Below are 24,396 nucleotides of genomic sequence, written 5' to 3'. Positions count from 1 at the left end.
CTTCAGTCGATCTCTGCTCGCGATCTCGGGGGAGGCGCCACCAAGACTGAGACGGGACAGCTCCTTTTTTCCTTGGAAGGGTAAAAAATAAAAAAAATAACAGTGACTCTTTCGGATTCGAGTCCGAAAGGAGAGGTTATGGGGGGTGTCTTCATTTACTCAGTTTGTAACGCCAGAGAAACTAAAGGGAAGGGTAAATTAGCACAGGATAACGCGAGGTAGCCCGTATTTCCAAGCCGCTACCATTCCAAAAAAAAAAAAAAAAGTTGACCAGCGCTTCGTAAAACTCTCGACTTGTTCCTTTAACTGCCTCGACGATGGGAGAGAGGGGTTTATACTCGATTTAGACCCACTTAGATCAAGTTGGAACAAGAAAGATGTCTCACCCATGTGACTTCCGGCAGAAATGTGCTCACCTGCTTGGTCCAGAAAAGCCAAAGTTTATTTAATGGGAGGGAGCGCTTATCAAGAAATGCGTTGTCGATGAAACCGAGGAGGAATTTAGTGTCCAAATCACGCCTTTGCAACTAAGGAAAAGTTTCTTTTTATATCCCCCCCCCCGCCTCCTCTCCCCCCCACTCCATTACAACTGCTCAACCGGGAGAAGCGTCCCCGGAATCCCCTTTGAAACCCCCCCTCCCCAGAGACTCCGCGGAGAGGCGAAGCTTCACCGCTGCTGCTGCCGCGCTCCCCACCTGGCCTTTGTGATACTTACCTAGCTCCCTCCCTCCCTATCAGTGCAAGCATCCGCTAGCTTATGCGGCTGGCCGGCTGGCCAGGCAGGCAGGAAGCGAGCGCTGCTATAAGGGGATTGGAATCCTGCGATGCTTTTTCGGCCCGGGTCTCTTAGAGGTAGAGGGGGTGGGGGGGTGCTCTTGTTTCCGAGCGCAGGTTTTAAGTCAAAAGAGGGCGGTGGAGGGAGGGGGAGAGGAAAGAAATTGGGGAGAAAAAAATGGCGCCACTTTGGCTGCGTTGTTTGTATATATTAGAAGCAAGGAAAGCCAGCGGCCCCTCAGTTTAGTTCTGCCCCGGGTTTCTCTCTTCCCCCTCCCTCGCCCTTAGTTAATCATCGATTGCATATCATGGGATGAAGGATCAGACGTAGGGAGAGGGGGAGTGTTGAAGTGGAAGTAGCCCATGAATGTAAGTTTTCAGTTTAGTACCTTTGATTGCCCTCTCTCTCTGTCCCCCTCTCCCCTCTTTCCCTCTTCCTCCACCCCCCCCCCACCCCCCAGGAAGGCGACACTGTGCAAGTCCGATTTTTTTTTCCTTGCAAATGTTTTTACTTTGGCCTCAATGACTCGGGAGAAAGGAACCTCCTTCCAGTTTGACTGATCCCATCCCAGGCAAGCAACAGAGGTCAGGTGGATCTCTCCTAGGGAAAAGCCTTGACCAAGGTAGGTCTCTTCAAGAAAGCAGCAGCAATTTCTCTCTTCCGGTTCTCTTCCTGCCATTCACCAACAGCAGATGCTCAAAGGCGTTGCAATATCGCTGTGCCTACAACTAATTAATCCATTAGCTTAATGCATTTAGGCTTAATGAAAATGTGCACCTTAAATTGCTGCATTTGTGGGTTGCCTTTTGGTTCAGGCATGTATGTTCCCTTGGAAGACTCTGTCACCTCTGGGAAGCTGTACAAGGTTCAACAGGAGTGAACAGAGTTTTGATTGCATTTCCTTTCCTTTCCTTTTTTTAAAAAAACTCTGGCCTTCCCTCTGCACTGAATAAGTAGAAATGTCAGCTTTTTTTGTCTCTTTTGATCACAACAAAGGAAGACCTTAAACACTTACATTTGTAGTTGTCTGGGTTGTGATGACTTACCTTTCCCCAAACCTTTGGAAATCAGTGACTGCAGGACCATTATTAAAATACATTCATTAATAAAGCAAGCTACAAATGAATTGCTCCCAAAGATTGTTAGAAATTTATCATGAGACTGAAATAAAAACAGCCTTTCTTTGGTTTAGAAGGTAAAGTTTCAACTGCAAGATTTGTTTTAGTCCTTATGGTTGTGGAGGTAGACTTTAGCATTACAATCATTATAGGAAAATAGAGTAAATAGGGCTCGATCCAATCCTTAACCCAATTAAAACAAAATTTGGGGGTTACATGACATCCCTGGCATGGAAATCATTAGAGCTATAATATACTGTAGCCAAGTACTTCAATATTTGGTGCCTATGTAGACAATGTTGTCTGGATGATTTCCATTGGCTTGAATCCAACATGGCCTTAACATTTAGAGGGAAAAGATGGGAGAGCAAGGAACAAGAAATGCCATAACAGTCTTATACTGGTTCATTGGGTAGTTCTGTATCTCATTTCCTTCCCTATTCAGAGGAAAGGCCTAGAAAAAAATATGTATTTTCTTCTTTTCTCCCTAAGATAGAAAAGTCTGGGTGGTAAGTGACTGTCTTTATGTGGGAGTTAATTAAAACAAGGATATCACTTTGCAAGGCTATTCAATTTGTCATAAATGACCAAGAATCTCACATGTCAATAATAAACATTTATACAGGCTACAACTCAAACCTAGGAAAATAAATACCTATGGTGGTACCAAGGATACATAAGGACCTGGCCATTAGGAAAGAGATATATCCAATAAATCCATTGCATTTTGTAAAAAAAAAATCTGTCATAATAGTAAAACCCAATAAATGATATGATTTTGCAATGCCTGAACCACCTTTTTCACACTAAGGCTGGTTTTCACCATGTAAACTTTTCCCATTAAGGAAATTGTATGGGTGTTCAACATTGCTTTAATTTAGATAAATAGAATTGGTTCAACTTCTTTAATGCTGCACTCATGTGTGAATCCCAATGGTGCTTTTTCAAGAGGCAACTGGACACTCTGGTTTTCCTCAGAAGACGTTTGAATGAGAAGCAAAATGTCTTCAAAGAAAAAAACAGAAGGTCCAGTTGCCTCTTGAAAAAGCACCTTTGGGAAAACCATGACCTAGATGGCTGAGAATCTGCCTAGACATTCACATGTGAAAGATTTTATTGGTATTGCTTTATGGTTAATGCATTTTAAAAGTGCGCTTTGAAGGGTACAACATTGAATGTTGAATATTTCAAGTTTTATTTTACTGTTTTTCTTAGGAAGATATTAGGATAATCATGATGATAATGATGAAGCCTTTATATTTTAAAATGTGTTGACTAATTACAGCAATAAATAAATGCCTATTCACTTTGCCAAACCTGGAGTGTCTTGCATATTTTTTTCTCTAAACAATATATTATTTTAAATTGGGAATGCTGAGAGAATTAAATTTGGAGAATGTTTTCTGAAGATGAGAATGATGCATTGTTGTGATAAATATGTGTACATAAAATATGAGTTGAATTAATTTGCTTGAGAATTTAAATATCATCCTGCAAATCATGAGATATGCATCAATTTCCATGTGAACTGATTAGCCCCATTAGTTAGATATCTCTAGTTAGCTTCTGGCACTAATTAATAGGTCAGGTTGATCCAAAATGTTTCAGTTTCAGTTGTGATAGCTAATAGTGCCCAGTGATATACCAGTTTTCATTAATGTAGCTAGCTGCTATTTATATTAGACTTTTTGATTTGTGGCTAATATTATATCTTTGTGTCTATAAACTATATAAGCTGATGGTGGATTATATAAAAAAATACCCCTTCTCTATCTTATCCTTTTGGTTTTGGTAGCTTATCTTTCCTTAGGATAAGCAGCTGAAATAATTGCTTCCTTGCAGTCTTTCCAAATTGTGATTTTCATGTCTATTTGTTCATTTTTTTTATTATTTCAGAAATTAATATGTCCATTCATCTGAGGGAAAGTGATTCTGGGTATTGTACCACAATCCAGTAAAACAATAAATATAAAACAATTCTTACTTTTATTTTTAACATTATAAATAATTTTTAAAATATGATAAAGCATAAAAAGTCATTGTTTTTGCCTTTTTGCTTTTTTATAGAGAAAAGAAAAATAATAGGCAGTGGGGATGTCAATAATAATGGGTCCATCTCAACTAGTTCACTCTGTTGGTAATGTATCTATTTTTGCCTTTTTAAAAAGTTACATGTTCTTAAAAACGGAGGTTTCCTTATGGTGGCCTAAAGAAGTTTTCGAATTCACTGTATAAAATACTAAATTAAAAATGACATGCTGTGATTCTTCCTAAGCACAGAAAGTAAAATATAAATAATAAAATGTGAAAGGGATCTGCCATAACATAGCCAAGTTAGTGTGGATATATTAAACTGCCAACATAATGTATGGAAAGGAATGAGAAAATAAAAATTCTGTTTTCTCCAAAAAGAATGTGTTACTGGGTGTCAGGTATACCCCACTGGAAAAGCCATTATGGATTGGGACTGACGGGCAACCATGGGAATGACAATTCCTGGTCAGCCATGTGCTACATTCTATACAGAAAGAGGCTGGAACCAAATCTATAAAGATCATGCTTTACAAGTAGGTTAATCAGGACTGTCTTATTGGGGCTTATAAAGGAAAGATAGCTAGGCTTGGGGTTTTTTTTTTTTTTTTTTTGAGTTAGGATTTTGGACATGCTTAAAAAAAATCCCACCAGGGAATTCAGAGCAATAATGTACAGATAATAAAGATTTGTAGTGTTTAGAAGTGTAGTTGGTTACTTCTTAAAACATAACAGGCCGTATGTGGCCTTTTTAATTCAAGCCAACTATGTCCTTTCACTAGGATAGATAGATAGAATTACGGAATGCGGCAGAAAGATGTAAATATAATCCCTGGTCCTGTGCTATATAACCATTTTTTGCTCTTTTTACCTTTCATTCCCCATTGGGAATTTTTGGTTTGGTTTCTGTTTGGCAGTTTCTATATGTGCATATCTGTGATGCTAATTCACAGCCACTTCTTGATTTAATACCAGTTCAGTTACAAGAGAGGGATGCACAGTTAGCATTTTTTCTTACAAAGTATTGCTCAAATATTTTCTGATGTATCAGTCAGGATTCAACATTTTTTCCATTGCAGATGATCAGAGAGTGATGATCAGGGTTTTTTTTTTTTTAATGTCCCCTGAGGAAAAAGTGGGAGGAATTCCATCTTCTTCACATTTAAGGAACAGTTCTCTTTTCTCCCACTCATATTTTAAAACTAAACAATGAGGGGAAATAGGTCAGGTTTGATGCAGATGGTGTGATCTAGGAAAAAAATGAGATACAATCAAATAGTTTCTTAGTGGAAGCATTAATTACAGTATGTTTTTCTGACCAATTTTTTTTTTTGCTTTGGTATGGTTTATTGTCTGCTCTACCTTTGCTTTCTTGACACTAAGCTGGCAAGAATAGCCAACACTCTAGAAGACATGCTCAGGATCCAAAAAGATCTTGACAAGACTTGAACAATTGGCCCTATCCAACAAAATGAAATTTAATGTCGAGAAAAGCAACGTTTTACACCTGGGCAGGAAAAACCAAAGGTACAAGTACAGATTAGATGAAAACTCACTCAGAAACAGTAACTGTGAGCGGGACCTTGGAGTCCTAGTAGACAATCACTTGAACATGAGTTAGCACTATGCAACAGCAACCAACAAAAGCTAATACAATCCCTGGTTGTATAAACAGAGGCATAAAATCAAAATCAAGTGAAGTATTAGCACCACTTTATAAAGCCTTAGTAAGACCACACCTGGAATAGTGCATCCAGTTTTGGTCACCACATTACAAAAAAGATATTGAGACATTGGAAAAAGTTCAAAGAAGAGCAACTAGGATGATTAAAGGCCTGGAGACTAAAATATATGAAAAATGGTTGTGTTCTGACCCAAACCCTTGTCCAATAAAACAAACACGAACTAGAGGGAACAGAAACCTTTTAATGATTCTTATGAATCCCCAGTTAAAAGGATGCTGCAAACTAATTAATTTTGATAAGCATGAGCCTCGCCAAAACTGTGCGAGGCTGCCAAAAATGACAGATAAGGTTACCTAGAAATATTTCACAACGTAAGAGTCTTCAAATACCAACTAAGATATTGCAATATCCACAAGGCTTGGGTTTCAAAATGTCTTTGCTTCCTGCAAAGAACGTCTGATTAACAGCTGGCTTTTATGTTCTTGAAGGAGGGTCAATTACCTTGCAGCCTTACTCCTGAGTATCCCATGCTGCTGCAGCTGCTCTTTTCTGTGAGCAGCCCTGCACGCATGTGCACTTGGCACAGACTCCTCGGAAACCTCCTCATCGCTGCTGCCAGCCCCCACAATCTCTGAAGGCAGCAGTCCACTCCCTAAGGGTCCTGGCCCCTCATATGAGTCCTTGCTCTCCTCAGCCGTCCGCACCTGCTGCCAGCTAACCACAACAGGTTGCAGGATTTGGGTTTGGCTAGTCTAGAGAAAAGAAGAACTCGGTGAGACATGATAGCAGTGTTCCAGTATTTGAGAGGCTGCCACAAAGCGGGGGTCAATTTATTTTTCACAGCACCAGAGGGCAGGACAAGAAACAATGGATGGAAACTAATCAAGGAGAGAAGAAACCTGGAATTGAGGAGAAGCTTTCTAACAATGAGGACAATTAACCAGAGGAACAAACAGCTTGTCTTCAGAAGTTGTGGGTGCTTCATCACTGGAGGTTTTGAAGAAGAAACTGCACAGTCACTTGCCTGAAATGGTATAGGATCTCCTGCTTGAGCAGAGGGCTGGACTAGAAGACCTCCAAGGTCCCCTTCCAGCTCTATTCTGATTCTGACTCTTGGCTTTCAAATATCTGTGATCAGTACTCATTGATAATTGGTTCCGGGAGGCACAGAAGGTACTAAAAATGATGACTACCAAACAAACCACATGACTTACCACAAGACGTTTTGTTTCAACCAGGAAGGACTTTTCCTATGCCAGAGACCTTCCCAGAATGGTGGACTTCCCGTCTGCCCCCTGCTTCCCTTTACAGTGATCTTCCCAGCATGGCCAACATCCTGCCCATTCTACATATCTGTCCCCCTCTTCCTATCACAGCTCATCAAGTACCAAACAAACAAGTACAGGACAGCATTTTCAAAATGCATTGAGTAACAAATTCAACAAATTTTGAAGCAGTTGAGTACTGAGATACCTTTATTGCCTAATTTGGTGATGGATTCACGCATATAACGGTGCAGCCAGTACAGGTAGTCCTCTAATTACAACCATTTGTTTAGTGACTGTTCAAAGTTACAATGACTTTAGAGGGAAAAATGACTTATGACCAGTTATCACACTTATGACAATGACAGCATCCCCACACTCATGTGATCTAAATTTGGGTGCTTGGCAACTGGCATTGGTAACTGGTATTTATGTTAGTTGCTGAACCCTGGGTTGTGTGATCTCCAGTGGCGACTTTCCCAGACAGATTTGTTTAATGACTATATGATTCGCTTAACAACTTCAGGGATTTGCTTAACCACTGTGGCTAAAAAAGTCATAAAATCAAGGCAATTTATTTCCTCACACACCTCACCCACCAATGGAAATGGTAGTCCTAATTTTGGTGGTAAGTTAAGTGCTACTTGTAGCCAACCTATAGTACCCAAAAAAGACAGACTTCCTTGAAAAGCCTGCACAGAATTCAGAAATAAATCAGACTGCATGGGATTTAAATAACCACCCTGACTGAAGCAACATAAATAAAGGTATGCAAGGAGTTATGTACAAATCTGGCTTCACATGTATTTCATGTACACAGGGGGTCTTCAACTTACAACAATTTTCATTTAGTGACCGTTCAAAGTTGCAACATCACTGAAAAAAGTGACATGACCGTTTTTCACAATTACGACCTTTCCACATGACCTCTTGATTATGTGATCAAAATTGAGTGGCTTGGCAACTGGTTCATATTTAGGATGGTTGCTGTGTCCCAAAAGATGCAACCCTGTGTCCGCTTTTGTGACCTTCTGACAAGTAAAGTCGATGGAGGAGCCAGATTCACTTAACAACCGGGTTACTAACTTATCAGCTTCAGTGATTCACTTAACAACTGAGGTAAGAAAGATCGTAAAATGGGACAAAATTCACTTTAAAATGTTTCACTTAAGATCATAAATTTTGGGCTCAATTGGGTCATATTGTAGTTCGTGGACTGCCTGTATATGTTTTTGCTGCAGAAACAACAAAAAATAGGGATGATTACAAAAGTGATTTGAAACTATGGCCAAAATGTGCAATCTCCTAAGTTCTTCATCCAAATATAAGATCACTGCATTAAAGCTGCTTCCTGCGTTATAGATTTCTTTCCCAAGTATTCATTTCTCTGGAAGAGATACATAGTCTTCAACCAGAATGTGTTTGTCATATTAGATGTTTAAGCCTGATGTTCCTTTCCATGGGGGTTGGGGTAAGGTGGCAGTGTAAGTTTGATAATTGAACACAAAGAGACAGTGCCTGCATGGAAGTGAGTGCCCAGTCAATACAATTGCTACACTAAAAAGAAAAATCATGATGCAACATTGCATATTTGCCAGTAAATTTATATTCCTCATTGGGAAATGTCTTCCATATGTAGGAAAACTTAAATACAGGTAATCCTCAACTTACAACCACAATTGCTTGGGTGGAGGGTTGCATTAGATCAGTGGACCAAGGAAACCAGTGGTCCATGAGAAAATTTTGGTGGTCCACAGAAAAATGTCACCCCCAAAGCACACCCCACCCAAAGCAATTAATCCAGGCCACGTGGAAACACAAGGCTGCACCACCCACAAAGCCCGTGGGAACACAAGGCTTGTGTTCCTTGCATTGCAAACAACACAAGGTAGTGGGGGGAGGGGGAAAGGCCGGAGTGGGGGACTTGCCCCACTCACCCCACATGCCTCGCCTGACTACCGGGCTGCTTCTTTCCACTTCTTTCTTCTGCTTTTGGCTGCATGCAAGGAAAGCAGCAAAAATCTTTCTTTTCCTTTCCCAAGCTCCGCCAGAAATGAGTCTTGGGGACCCTGCAAGGCATCCTACTCCAAGAGGCTACACCAGCTTGACAAGTCTCACAAAGATTCATTTCTGGCGGAGTTTGGGGAAGAGAAAGAAAGACTTCTGCTGCTTCTCTTGCTTTCCTTGCATGAAGCCAAAAGTCTCTTTCTCTCTCTCTCTCCCCCTGAGAACAGAGCTGGAGACAGTATCCTGCAATTCCAAATAAAGAATGATTGATCGGTAGGAAAACAGGGTGGGGAATTTTCCTGCAGACTTTTTTTGGGGGGATTTTCCCAGGGTCTCTGGTCCATGGGATTTAAAATTATGAGTTTGGTGGTCCTGGATGTCCAAAAGGTTGACAACCCCTGTACTACAAGGTCTCTTCAAACTCTGTTAATCTGCAGCCAGAAAGGCTAATGCAATCCTAAATTGTATTAACAGAGGCATAAAATCAAAATCATGTGAAGTATTAGCACCACTTTATAAACCCTTAGTAAGACCACACCTAGAGTACTGTATCCAGTTTTGTTCACCACATTATAAAAAAGATGTTCAGACTCCAGAAAAAGTACAGAGAAGAGCAACCAGGATGATTAGGGGACTGGAGGCTAAAACATACAATGAACGGTTGCAGGAACTGGGCTTGGCTAGTCTAGTAAACAGAAGGACCAGGGGAGACATGATAGCAGTCTTCCAATATTTGAGGGGCTGCCACAGAGAGGAAGGGGTCAAGCTATTTTCTAAAGCATCTGTAGGCCAGATAAGGAATAATGGATGGAAACTGAACAAGGAGAGATTTAACCTGGAAATAAGGAGAAACTTTCTGACAGTGAGAACAATCAACCAATGGAACAGCTTGCCCTCAGAAGTTGTGGGAGCATCATCACTTGAGACCTTCAAGAAGAGATTGGACTGCCATTTGTCGGAAATGGTGAAGGGTCTCCCGCTTGGGCGGGGGGTTGGACTAGATGACCTACAAGGTCCCTTCCAACTCTGATTAACTGTTAAATCTGTTAAAATGAACCCAAAATTTCTGTTGCCGAGTGAGACATTTGCTAAGCGAGCTTTGTCCCATTTTATGACTTTTCTTGCACCCGTGGTTAAGTGAATCACTGTGCTTGTTAAATTAATACAGTGGTTGAGAAGTGAATCTGGCTTCCCCCTTGACTTGGCTTGTCAGAAGGTTGCAAAAGGCAATCCCATGATCTTGGGACACTGCAACTGACATAAGTATGAACTAGTTATCGAGCACCTGAATTTTGGCCACATAGCATGGGGATGTTGTAATGGTTGTAAGTGTGAAAATGATCATAAGTCACTTTTTCAGTGATGTTGACACTTGGAATGGTCACTAAATGAACTGTTGTAAGATGAGAACTACATGTCATCCTTCCAGCCTGTTTGGGGAAAGAAATTCTCCTTGGACCAGGGGTCCTCAAACTTGGCAACTTTAAAACTTGTGGACTTCAATTCCCAGAATTCCTCAGCCAGCATAGCTGAGGAATTCTGGGAGTTGAAGTCCACAAGTCTTTAAATTTCCAAGTTTGGAGATCTCTGCCCTAGACAGACCTGTAAGGGTTTGGGTGTAGACCTACATAACGCTTTCTAACTATTTCAGAGCGTAAATCATAAAGACATTATGGTTAGACTTTCTAGCTCAATCGAACATTTGTATTCACCTCATTTTAGACTTCCCTCCCTCCCTCCCTCCCTCCCACCCACCCACCCCCCATAAAATTTCACAATCTGTATGCATCACTCCATTGCATTTTCAGCACTTGGGGTTGAAAAGTAGTGAATTCCTCCCAGGAAGAGCAGCATCTTAATAGCAACTCAAGTTCCTTGTCTAGTTAATAGCTACTTTAAGCAGCATGTGGCAGATATTCCATTAAGAGAAGACAGCATAATATTCTTGATGGTCAGTTTTTCTAAAGACAACTTAGTTTTAAGAGAAACAGTATGACACAGAAAAACAGGGTGAGATTCCCTACAAATACTTGCCCAAATATTTCTGGATGTAGGTTATCTTTGTGTGTGTGTGTGTGTGTGTGTGTGTGTGTGTGTGTGTGTGTGTAGATAGAGAGGGGGGAGGGAGAGGGAGAGGGAGAAAGAGTTAGGATGAAAGAAGATCATAGAAATAACGGTATGTGCAAAGAGAGAAGGGAAATGTGGTGGGTGATGAAAGAGTTAAGATGTTTCTCACAGCTCTATTTCTTCACTTCAAAAAAAATCCTCTTCTTGAAGATGTTCCTGCTTTAAAAGAAATAGAAGTTAGCAAGGCTTTTGCACATAATGTGTCCTTTCTCTTTAAGATGTCTGGCAGAAATACTTTAACAGTTCAGTTTAAGGAAGCATCATTTTGGCAGCTTAGAGAAATCTGTCTTACCCTTATAAAGTCTCCTTTTTGTGAAAGAAAAGAAAAATGTTTCCAAATTGTCTTGCCACATATAAGAGTATCACTGTTACCAGGTTTTCAGTCTAAAAGGCATGATGTATATGAAAAAAAATATTGTGAGGAAAGAATAAAAACACAAATCCAGACATCTATGCTTATATCCCCCCACTTTAAAAAAAAAAAAAGAAGACAGAATTACTTACATTCAGTTTATGGAAAGGAAGAGACAAAAACTTAGGAACTTTTTCCAGAGATGACTAGGAAGCCCTACAGCCTGATGATGTCAGTTACCTGGTGAAAATGGAATTAGAAATTGATGAAGATGATATTCCTGTAGAGCTGGTTGTGACCTTACATTCCTTCACTTCCCTTTGTTACAGGCTAATTCAGTGGCTCTCAACCTTGGCAAATATAAGATGTCTGGCCTTCAAGTCCTAGAATTCCTGCTGCCTGAGGAATTCTGGGGCTTGAAGTCCAGACACCTTAACATGACTAAGATTGGGAAATACTGGGCTAATGTAATGGTTGTCGTCAGTTGAGAGTTTAGTGCTACCATGGCATACAAATGAAAAAGAGGAGAGAGATCAGGCATTTATCAGAAAAAGTAGCACATTGCAAATATATATTCTGTAATATGTAGAACTTATATTTCCAAAAAGGAGGTTCACTAATCATTTTTTGTTCCTTCTTTTCAGAAAGCTTTAGGAAAGCAATATCTATCTATCTATCTATCTATCTATCTATCTATCTATCTATCTATCTATCATCAAATTTAGGTACTGCACATCTCACTCTCAGAACTGCATGCAACACCACCTCTGTTTAACCTAAGTTTCTGTTTTGCAAAGTATATTGAGTCATAACCTAACTAACCAAATGGGCATTGTGTACATAAAATGTTAAGCCATAAACCCGCCAACCAAGGTTAACAGTAACTAAGCTTGTACACATTCATCTGCCAATTCTTTAGCAGAGCTGTTAAGTGTGTTGCCTCAACACAGTAAAAACTTTATTCAGAATGTATTTTATAATGATATAAAATTAACGTTGCAGCTGGAATAATAATTTTATTGTCTCTGAGTATTTTGAATCTCTTTAAATTGTCTGCAATATAACTTGAAGATCCCAGTATATGATTCAGGTTAATCTGGCTATAAATAAATCTTGACTGAATAATGATGACTACTCTGTGGCTATAATGAATGATATTTGCTAAATCAGAAGTATTGGTATTGTGATTCTTTGAAGGAGAAGCAGGTTGGCTCTTCTGGGAGCTGTAATTCAAGCTTTCTGAAGGTCATCAAGCTAGGAAAGGCTGAACTTCAATGAAAATTTTCAGCATTGAGTTCCAAGATTTGTCAATAGCTCTTTTATAGGATAGCTTATGGCTTGATAAATTATGGTTTGATAGGAGAATTAAAAAGACAGCCACAGAGCATCTATTTGATATGTAGAAAATTCAGAGGCTGAATTTGAAGTGTCCCCCAAGGCAGTGTTCTAGGACCAACTCTTTTCATACTCTACATAAATGCCCTCTGTGATCATATTAAGAGCAACTGTGTTCTCATCGCTGATGATGTAAAGCTATTCAACACCACAGACAATACTGCTACCTTCAAAAAGACCTCGACTGTGTATCAGAATGGTCAAACAAATGGCAACTTCAAATGTCAACAAATAAATGCTCTGTCCTACATATTGGCAAAAATAATCAGAAAATAAGGCTGAATAGTCAAGACCTTGCTGATGATCCAAACTCTGTCAAGGATCTTGGAGTACTTATCTCAAATGATCTAAGTGCTAGAGCCCACTGTAACAACATAGTCAAAAAGGCATTGTTGTTAACCTAATCTTATGTAGCCTTTTCTCTGGTAATATTACACTACTAACTAGAGCATACAAAACATTTGCTAGACCAATACTCGAATACAGCTCATCAGTCTGGAACCCACATTACATATCTGATATTAACACAGTTGAGAAAGTCCAGAAATATTTCACAAGAAGAGTTCTCCACCCCTCTACTTGTTGCAGAATACCTTATGCCACCAGACTTGAAATTCTAGACCTAGACAACCTAGAACTACGCCGCCTACGGTCCGATCTAAGTATAGTACATAAAATCATACATTGCAATGTCCTACCTGTCAATGAATACTTCAGCTTCAACCAAAACAATACAAGAGCAAACAATAGATACAAACATAAGGTTAATTGCACCAAACTTGATTGCAAATACGACTTCAGCAACAGAGTGGTCGATGTCTGGAATACCCTACCTGACTCTCTGGTTTCTTCCCCAAACCCCAAAAACTTTAACTTTAGACTGTCTACTATTGACCTTACCCCTTTCCTAAGAGGTCTGTAGGGGGCGTGCATAAGCGCACTAATGTGCCTACCGTCCCTGTCCTATTGTTTCTTTTATTTTTTTAAATTTTTCTTATATGTATCCATGTATTCATAACTATGTTTTTTACTTATACCTATTATCTTGTAAGCAATTGACAAAAATAAATAAATAAATAAGAAAATAAATAAATAAGAAAATAAGAAAATCAATCAATCAATCAATCTCTAAGTAATGTAGGATGGGGAAAGGTTCTGGCCAGAATTCTGGAGATTCCTTGCCAATAAAAACTCACAAATCTGGTATAGGAAAAGAGTCATCTAAGGCAGTAGAAATCAAATTTTATATTCTAGAATTCACCATCCTTCTTCACTCAATTTTAATATAAATTCTTATGTTTCACTTATTAGGCTTAAACACTACCTTTCTTCTTGGAACTCAAATTGGCATACAAGACACAACACAGACCCTCCATTTTTCTCAAAAACAGAAACTAGAGGAAATTTGATTGTTCAAAGTCATAAAAGAGATGCATGTGAACCTGGATCTCCTTGGTCTCTATTTAACATCTTATTATCCTGATTTGTTCTAAGTGGAAAGGAATAGCACAACTGCTACTTCAGTGGTGGTCAAGCTATCAGTACCTACAGTTAATGATCCTTGGAAGACTGAAGCTTGAATATAAAAGGCCTTTTTAAGCATACACACACACCAAACCCTAAGCAAAACAAAACACATGAAATTATGGAGCTTAAGACAATTGTTTATTAGGACTGGAATTACTCTCTTTCCTTAACAACATGATATGAGATGAATGTTTTCCCCATATCATTATATAAAACCTTTTCCATAATAAAACATTTTTTAATAAAGGGATACAATCAATATCTATTATTTATTGTAGTTTCTATGGAAGTTCTTTCTCTTAATAGGGGAAGTATATGCAGCAAGTGATTATAGCCTATTCTTTATCTGTTGGGTTGACACAATATATGAATGTTATAATGAATTTAAAAGGTCTAGCCAGAACTAAGTCCCAATGGGCTCACTGGGAGTTACTCTAAATAAACAAGTATAGGTCTGCAACATAAGAATTCTGTAGTTTAATTAAAATAAAAATCAACTTTTTTCCACTTGGTATTCTCCACATTAGTCAAGACCATTTGAGGATTACCAGCCAGTCAAACCACTAAGGGGAAAGTTGCTATAAAGCCATCTGATCCAGCATCCTCTTTTATACATTAAAGTGTGGAAATGCAGATATTTCATTCCTTTTTACTATCTTTTTTCTTTTCATTGTAATTGGAATTACAACAAAGATGAATATGAGACTGGAGGCTAAAACATATGAAGAACAGTTGCAGGAGCTAGATATGTCTAGTCTAGTGAAGGGATGACTAGGGATGACATGATAGCAGTCTTCCAATATCTAAAGGGCTCTCACAAAGAAGAGGGAGTCAACCTATTTTCCAAAGCTCCTGAAGGCATGACAAGAAGTTAACAGATGGAAACTTATCAAGTAGAGATCCAACCAAGAACTAGGGAGAAATTTCCCAACAGTGAGAACAATTAACCAGTGGAATGACTCACCTCCAAAACTTGTGGGTGCTCCATCACTAGAAATTTTTAAGGGATTGGAAAGCCTTTTGTCTGAAATGATATAGGGTCTCCCACTTGTGTAGGCAATTGGATTAGAAAACACTCAAGTTTCCAATTCTATTGTTGTTATCCTGCTCTCAGAATAATTCTGATGATAATTTTGGTGGTCAACTCTTGACCTTGGAATGTTCCAAATATTGAATCATCCTAGAGGAAAAAGGAATAACAGTTTGTTTGTTGCTTGGCAGAATCAGTTATAAAAAGCAGATTCTGATAGGTAAAGTTATATTCTTGGATAAAATAAAGTCTTATTCACCATGGTTGAACCTTTATCAAGAATATTAAAGTGCCATTGCCTTAGTCAACAGTCACTGGCTTTCTTTGGAGTGGAATAATGATCTGCACCAGGACAGAGAGTTGTGGATCTCATCAGACAAGTAAGCTTTCTTGTCAACAAGGATCTAGTAGATAGAGATACCTCATCCATCTTGATCTTTGAGCCAAAAGAATAATTGAGACTGAACTTAATAGATAAGCTCCCCACCACCACAATAAGTGACAAATGGGTATAAAAGGTACAATGCTATATCACTCCTAGTGTTTATTTTTAAAAAAACTAGTAGCATCCTTGAAAATAGCTGACATCTATCTCATACATCTTTCCATGGGTTTCTAGGTTATAAAACAGAAAAACAATATATTTAGTTTGTGGTTGATACAGATCAAATATTATCTTAAATCTTCTATACCTTCACTTTCTAGGTCTCAAAAGGGAGACAAGGATTTTTTTTTTAAGCCAAGCTTCATCTAATTGATGAAACACAATGGATGCAACTACATCTCCCCTACCTTGGCCAAACACATCAATGCTTTATTTATTCTTTGTCAGTTTGGCCACCTCTTCCTGAATATGGTCTTATAGTCATGTGAAAAAGCCATATATGTTCTTGCTGACCAGATGTCTCTTACATTGTAAACATTTTATTTCCAAGATCTTTAAAAAACTTTTAATTATCTGATTACCTTCAACTAATTTCTCATTTCCATTTGTCTCTTGTTGCAGTATTTACCTTTGTAGTGGAACATAACATTTTGACTATCTTAAGGGTGGCTTCTGTCATCTAAATACTCAGTTTAGCTTATTTATGACAAATTGGGGAGGAGAGGGCTGGAGAAAGAAATGGCAGTCAGGCTTGCTCATGTTTATCTTGGAAATCTGAAATTCTGCTCTGGTCAGGGCCTTGAATAGTAAACAAGAATAGAAAGTTTCTGTTCAGGAGAGGCCCCACAACAATCCTTTCTCACAAAGCAAATGCAGTATGACAGCTTTAAAAAAGGATAATAATAAGAAGCATCTTATATATGTTATAGTCATTCTTTTTTAAGTTTACATCCTATCTTTTCACCATCACCTCTCAATGATATCCCATATGGCTAAAATAATAAAAAAAAAATACAGAATAAATTTGTAAACAAAATTTAAACAATTACAGACTTAGAACACAATTAAAATAAATCATAATGTAACAGGAACACAAAACGTAAGCATCAATATTAACACAATATAAACTATCCATACATTGTTTTTTTTCTAACCAATGACACTGAATCATGTAAGATTCACCTGATTCATTATTTTCTTCTTCCTTTTTCTCATTCATGCTAAAACAACCCTTCTACTGGTGTGACAACCAAGGATTAAGGGAAAGGCATCTTCAATTTCTGTTTGTACTCAACATTGGTGACATTAGCAGGCTGTTCCTGAACACAGTGACTCCTTATAGATCCAAGAGATTGCAACTGTAATGGAACTTCTTATGGGTTACAGGCTGCAGTTTTCTCTGAATTGCATTTTGGGGATCCCACTCCCAAAAAATAATGGTGGATGATGATAAAATTCAGTTTAGTTGCTTCTCATTTACATATAATGAAAATATAAGCATTCTTATACGTACATTAATGTTACACAATATTTTTGCATATTGCTACAATTATTCAGCCATTTATTTATTTTAATTTTAATGTATATTCTGTCTTGTTTTCATATTAGTTTGTATATTACATCATACCTTTTTGCACGCATACCAAAAGAAAATGAATTCTTAAATGAAGCTTAAGTAACTGTTCAAGAAACTTCCATGGCAGGATATTTTCAATCCTGTAAAGATTCAGAAGGAAAATATTTTGTATATGCCCTTAGAGATTTTTGCTTGGAAATATTTTTTTCTTTCTGTCCAATTCCAGTTGGAGAACAAACTATTGAAGATGAGAGACTTGGTTACCTGACAAGATTACAGGTATATCCTGGGAGCAGAAGATGATACATACAAGCTCAATCCCTAGAGACTCTTGACTGGCCTAGAGTCATCCACTGAATTTCACAGCTGAGGGGACCTGGAATGTGGGTTTCTTTGACCCAGACTACATCTGCACAGTTAAATTACTCTTTTCTCTTCCTGTCTCAGGGATGGAAACTCGTGCTGACTTAAATCTTTCTCCCCTCACAGTACATTCTTAGCACATACTTAGAATTAGATCAGTGTACTTAGAAAAGGGAAAGCTGGCTAAAATTAAAAGAAATGATAAAGCCGAGAGTTTTAGAGATAAGGGTTAGGGATTGTATAAGGGGGATACCACATGGGAATGTATATTGGTATTTAGTTTAAAACTTGCTGGGAATTATTTTAGGATTGTGTGATAGATATATGGCATTCAGCTTTGTTCGGGTATTTTCCCACGTCATTATAGTTGTGCTTTTAAAGTTGTAGCAACGTTTTGGCAGAATCTCATCTTCCATCATCAGGCTTCTGTATTGTCAATATATACTGTATGTGAATAATGCTGTTATGAACCCTTTCTTTGAAGGATTAAAAATAAGGGAATGGAAATGTATTAAAATATATAGATAAATTTTGGCTAGGTGAAAAAGGAAGAAAAAACATGATTATGAATGATCATAAGAAAAGTGAAGATAAAATGAGACATATTAAGAAGTTACTTTAGCTATTTTTTGGAGGGAAATGCTTTAAAATATATACATTTTAAAATATACAGTTGATTATTTAATGGATACGAGAAGTATATAATGAGAATATTTTATTATGAATAAAATAGGGAAATGGAAAATTATTAAATTAAATAGATTGAGGGGATATACCATGTGGATCCTAAATATATTGGCTTTATTTTACTTTTACTCTTTTTAGATTGTTTATTATATATCGGCTTAGAGAAAATTAAGGAATAATGATGTGTAATGTAAAATAAAATAGGTGGTAGACTGAAAATGGAAATAATAGGGGATAAAGAATTGAAAATTTATGTGTGGATGGAATGATATTGATATTGAATTAATGAATTGAAATATGAAATGGAAACTTATTTAAAGATGGGTGAAATGGATAATGATATGAGATGATATTATATTGATGGAAATGAAAGTATGACTATGTACAAGTGTTATAATCCGGAATCATGTTGCTCACATGAAGAGATGTGTAAAAAAAAAACTTTTAGGAGAAAAAAAGAATAGATCAGTTCTGTGCTGCTGCACATACAGCTTAACATGCAATGTTTTAAAGGATGTCATTGCTGGTTCTATTGATTAGAATTTTAGCCCATCCAACATTCATCATGAAAAAAACTGATCCAGCTGGCATGCACAAGGTACTGGTTACTTCATGCACTTATTTAGTACTTAAAAAAAATATACCATGAAAACAATGAGCCAACCAATCAAATGTTTGGCCTATTGGCCACTAGATGTCAGTAGAGGTAGAGTTTTTGAATTTATTGGCTGCCATCTTGTGGTTGGAGTTGTACAGCTGTTTCATAAGTATTGTACAGGAACTGGCATTTGAGAAAGAAGTTTAGTTATAGTGATTAATGTGGGAAATATAAACTATCTTAAGAACATTATGTTATGAAAAGAAGTGAGGAGTTACAGTTCCTGGCAGCAGCAGGCACTGGAAAGGGAATTCCCTGCCTAGCAGGCTATGGGAGTATAAGGGACAAGTTCTTTCAATTATATTTTCAATTACACTATTAAGTGAGGGACAGGCAATTCCAGGGCTGTGCACTCTAGTTGATCAGTGGACTAATCTATTCAAAAAGGAAAAGTGTAGCAAAAGCTGGGAAAAGACATGAGGGACAGGATAGAAGACTACAAACCCATAGGAAATTGACAAAAACCACAAGTCTGCTGTCACAGATCACTTCAAGTGACTTCCTCTATGCACATCAACATGTCTATATTTACTGTGAGGTGTTAACCATGGTTTTCGTCCTTTCTCCAAAACCAGTTCCAGTAGAATGGATTATTTCAAGTAGAATAAAGGTAAATGTAAAGGTTCCCCTTTGCACATATGTGCTAGTCATTTCCGGCTCTATGGGTTGGTGCTCATCTCCATTACAAAGCTGAAGAGCCCTACAATCACAAGTGGGAGGGGATGGGTGATAAGGAGTGATGAGAAGATTAACAGTAATAGTAGTGCACTTTGTAAATAGTTGATCAGTGTTGAGGGAATTATTTGTTTAGCAGAATGATGGCTTTCGGGTAAAAACTGTTCTTGTGTCTAGTTGTTCTGGTGTGCAGTGCTCTATAGCGTCATTTTGAGGGAAGGAGTTGAAACAGATTATGTCTGGGATGTGAGGAGGGGTCTGTAAATATTTTCACAGCCCTCTTTTTGACTCATGCAGTATACAGGTCCTCGACTGAAGGCAGGTGGATAGTAATTGTTTTTTCTGCAGTCCTAATTATCCTCTGAAGTCTGTGTCTGTCCTGCTGGGTTGCAGAACCAAACCAGACAATTATAGAGGTGCAGATGATAGACTCAATAATTCCTCTGTAGAACTGTATCAGCAGCTCCTTGGTCAGTTTGAGCTTTCTGAGTTGGCACAGAAAGAACATTTTTTGTTGTGCTTTTTTGATGACGTTTTTGATGTTAGGTGTCCATTTTAGGTCATGTGATATAATAGAACCTAGAAATTTGAAGGTCTCTACTGTTGATACTGTGTTGTCTAGTATTGTAAGAGGTGGTAGTATGGGAGAGTTTCTTCTAAAGTCTACCACCATTTCTATGGTTTTGAGTGTGTTCAGTTCCAGATTGTTCCGGTTACACCACGAGGCAAGTTGTATAACCTCCTGTCTGCATGCAGATTCATTGTTGTCTCATATGAGACCAATCACTGTTGTGTCATCAGCAATCTTCAGTATTTTAACAGATGGATCGTTTGAGATGCAGTCATTGGTATATAGGGAGAAGAGAAGTGGAGATAGCACACAGCCTTGGGGGGGCCCTGTGCTGATTGTACAGGTATCGGATGTGATTCTGCCTAGCTTCACCTGCTGCTTCCTGTCTGTTAGGAAGCTTATGATCCACTTACAAGTGTGTTCAGGTACCGCTAGTTGGTTTAATTTACTTAGAAGAGTGTCTGGAATGATGGTATTGAATGCTGAACTCAAGTCTACAAAGAGGAGCCTTGCATAGGCATTTGGAGATTCAAGGTGTTGTAGGATGTAATGCAGAGCCATATTAACAGCATCATCTGTCGATCTATTTGCTCGGTATGCAAACTGCATGGGATCTAACAGCGGATCCGTGATGGTTTTTAGGTGGCACAGCACAAGCCTTTCAAAGATTTTCATAACTACAGATGTTAGAGCAACTGGTCTGTAGTCATTCAGTTCCTTGATGGAGGGCTTCTTTGGCGCTGGGATGATGGTAGAATGTTTGAAGCAGGAAGGAACATAGCACATCTCTAGTGATCTATTGAAGATTTGGGTGAAGATGGGGGCCAGTTGGTCAGCACAGACTTTTAATCAAGAGTTATCTTGTCTGGCCCTGGTGCTTTTCCTTGCTTCTGTCTGTGTAATAGATCTTGCACTTCTTTTTCTGTGATCACCAGAGATTGTGAGCCCAATGGATTATGGCCAGTTGTAAGAGGCTTGGCTGTTGTTGGTGTGTTTGAGATGCGGGTTGTGGAGATAGGTGGCTGTAGTTTCTTTTCAAACCTGCAGTAAAACACATTCAGATCATCTGCTAGTTTTTGTTTTCCTTCTGTCTGTGAAGGAGGTTTGCTGAAGCCAGTGATGTTTTAAAGAGTTTTCTACATGTTTGCTGGTTCATTTGTTGAGAACTGATTCTTTAACTTTTCAGAGTAGCTACTTTTTGCTGCTCTGATCTCTCTTGTTAATATGTTTCTGGCCTGGTTGCATAGCATTCTGTCACCTTTTCTGTAGGCTTCCTCTTTGGAACGAAGTAGCTGCTTCAGTTTAGCTGTGAACCAAGGTTTATTGTTACTATATATTTTCAGGTTCCTTGTTGGTACACATAAGTCTTTGCCGAAGCTAACATATGATATTACAATATCTGTGAGCTCATCTAGGTCTGCAGAGGCATCTTCAAAAAACATTCCAGTCAGTGCAATCATGGCAAGTCTGGAGTTTCAGCTTTGCCTCATCCGACCAAGTCTTCACTGATTTAATTGTTGGTTTAATGGTTTTAAGTCTTTGTCTGTCAGCAGGTACAAGGTGAATCATGCAGTGGTCAGAGTGCCCCACAGCTGCTTGTGGTAAAGACCTATAAGCATCTTTTACTGTTGTGCAGCAGTGGTCTAAAATATTTTTGCCTCTGGTGGGACAATTTACATGCTGGAAATACTTTGGGAGCTCTTTCCTTAAATTTGCTTGATTGAAATCTCCTAAAATGATGGGAAGGGAACCTGGGTGTTTGGCTTCAGCCTCCATAATTTGATCAGCAAGAGTTTGTAATGCCTTATTTACACAGGCTTGTGGAGGAGCATACACAACTATTCGGAGAAATGAGGAAAACTCATGTAGAGATTAAAATGGCTTGCAGTTGATGTGTAAAGACTCTAAGTTTTCATCACAAAACTTATATATTATACTTATATCCTGAGACCAGCTGTTGTTGATATGTAAACATAATCTTCTACCCTTTGATGTCTCTTCAATTCTGTCTGATCTAAATGTCTGAAATCCTGGGATGTATATGGTGTTGTCCCCATGAACTTGTGGATTAAGCCAGGTTTGAGTAAAACAAAGAACAGCTGAATTATAAAAATCAGAATACTTGCATTTTTACATGCTTTCAAATTGCTAGGTTGGCAGAAGCTGGGACAAGTAATGGGAGTTCACTCTGTTATGCGGTGCTAGGGATTCGAACCACCTAACTGCCGACCTTTCTTTTTTTTCCAAAACTTTTTTATTTTTTTAAATCTTATACATCTTTTCACGCGAGCAACATGTTTCCAGATTATAACACTTATACATAGTCATATTTTCATTTCCATTAATCTTATATAATATTAACTCATATCATTATCCATTTCACTCATCTTAAAAAAAAAATCTGATCGACGAGCTCAGCCTCTTAGCCACTGTGTCCTTAAAGTAGAATATTAAGTAGAATACCTGACCCCAATGCACCTAACTTTGAAATTGCTTTCAACACCTCTTGTTTAACCCTGAGGAAGGTCATCTGTCAGTTCAGGGTCAGGTATTAGTATATTGATGATTCTCAGTTGTACCTTTCAAGCCCTGGATGGCCCTGTATCATGATCAAGGTATTATCCCAATGCCTAGGGTCTAGATGCGGAAGAAGAGGCCCAGATCAACCTTATTGAGACTGAATGGCCATGGGTGCTTTGTCGTCCAGTTCTGAGAGCCTTCCATCCTTGGTCCTCAATAATATTTCTGTTAAGGGCTGATATGCAATCTAGGGATCTTCCTTGGATTTCCAGATCCTGCTCAAAGGCCTTTGCATAGGTTTGATTTGGATGATAGAGCCCCCTTTCTAGTTAACCTTGACTTAATCACCTTGTAGATTATTGCAGTGTGGTCTACATGGGGCTGCCCTTATGGATGATTTGGAAGCTGCAGCTGGTCCAGAATGCAGCAGCACAAGCAATGATGGGCAAATCTCCCCATACCCATGTAACAGTCCTGCCATGTGAGCTGCATTCCAGTTTGCTTCCAGGTGCAATAAAAAGTGCTGGTTATTATGGATAAGTTCTATGTGGCATAGGGCTAGCTATCTGAGCATCAGCCCATTGTGACAACCTGTCATGTACTTTTGAACAAATCAGTTTGCTTTAGGTCCTATCTATTCAGCAATGCCATCCAGTAGGATTCAGTGGGCCTTCCCTGTTGCAGCATCTGTCCTTTGGAAAAGCAACACTCTGCTTCTCATCCCACAGATTTGTATGGGTCCCAATTTGCCCACTTTTAAATGATCTTTACGACCCTTTTTTTCAGGCTATGCATTAGGGCATTGAGTCAGCACCCTTTGAACTGGATGTGGTGGGGCTGGAGATCATGTTCTTTTTCAGCCATTCATCATTCTTCATCTAATGTTATTTCTTTTAGCCTATGAATTATTTTTGAATTGGTTGTCCCAGGAATTTATTTATTCATTCAAGGAAAAAATTGCTGCCTTATTTTGATGGTTTTGACGGTTATTTTTATTGGCTTTAAAGTAAATTATACAGACTTGGGAGTTTTACATTGGAAAATAAAATGAACTATTTATTTCCCTACTTTCTTGATGTTTTGATTTTATAATACTCAAGATGGCTAACATCAAATAATACATTCTCAAATCATATTCTTTTTCCAGTAAACCTCGTAACCAAGTGGAAATTTACAAGTTTTGATATCCATGAGACTGATGCAGAATTCATAAGAATGTATGACTTTATGAAGCCCAGATTGACATGAAACTCTTTAACATGAAATTGCAGTGACACCATAGAGAGTGCTGAGTGGTTGCGTCCCTGACATAAGAGGATACATAGCATGACGAGCACAAGATTATGGCAAGGATAACTTTTATACTATATTTGTCACTGTGTATTAGCAAACCTAAGGGTAACAATTAGTATCCTGATGTCTCACATGGTACAAAGTATCAAATTGACTTTGCAATAGGTACAGAATATTTTGATATCATCAATCCATCTTGTTTTAGGTCTCTTTTGTGGATGTTTTTTATCAAGTGGGATCCATTCTGTGACCCCCTTGGTTCACCTGTCATCAGTTCTTCTTCTTGCTATGTGACCAGCTCATTTCCATTTCAATTCTTTTCGACAAAGGCAAAGATGATGATGATGATGATGATG

General features: G+C 38.4%; 1 long non-coding RNA gene across 1 annotated transcript; it reads left to right on the top strand.

Moving 5' to 3' along the window:
• The first annotated feature begins 1,240 nt into the window (after positions 1–1,240).
• Positions 1,241–24,396, top strand: LOC148126045 (uncharacterized). Its single transcript, XR_015742551.1, has 3 exons — positions 1,241–1,397; positions 3,961–4,030; positions 24,246–24,396. It is a non-coding gene; the product is annotated as an uncharacterized LOC148126045 (long non-coding RNA).

This window comes from Pseudonaja textilis, chromosome 3 (genome assembly GCF_049901715.1).
Source record: "Pseudonaja textilis isolate UNSWEBS1 chromosome 3, rPseTex1.2, whole genome shotgun sequence".
NCBI lineage: Eukaryota > Metazoa > Chordata > Lepidosauria > Squamata > Elapidae > Pseudonaja > Pseudonaja textilis.
The sequence above is the reverse complement of the archived record's forward strand: the minus strand, read 5'-3'. Positions and strand labels throughout refer to the sequence as shown.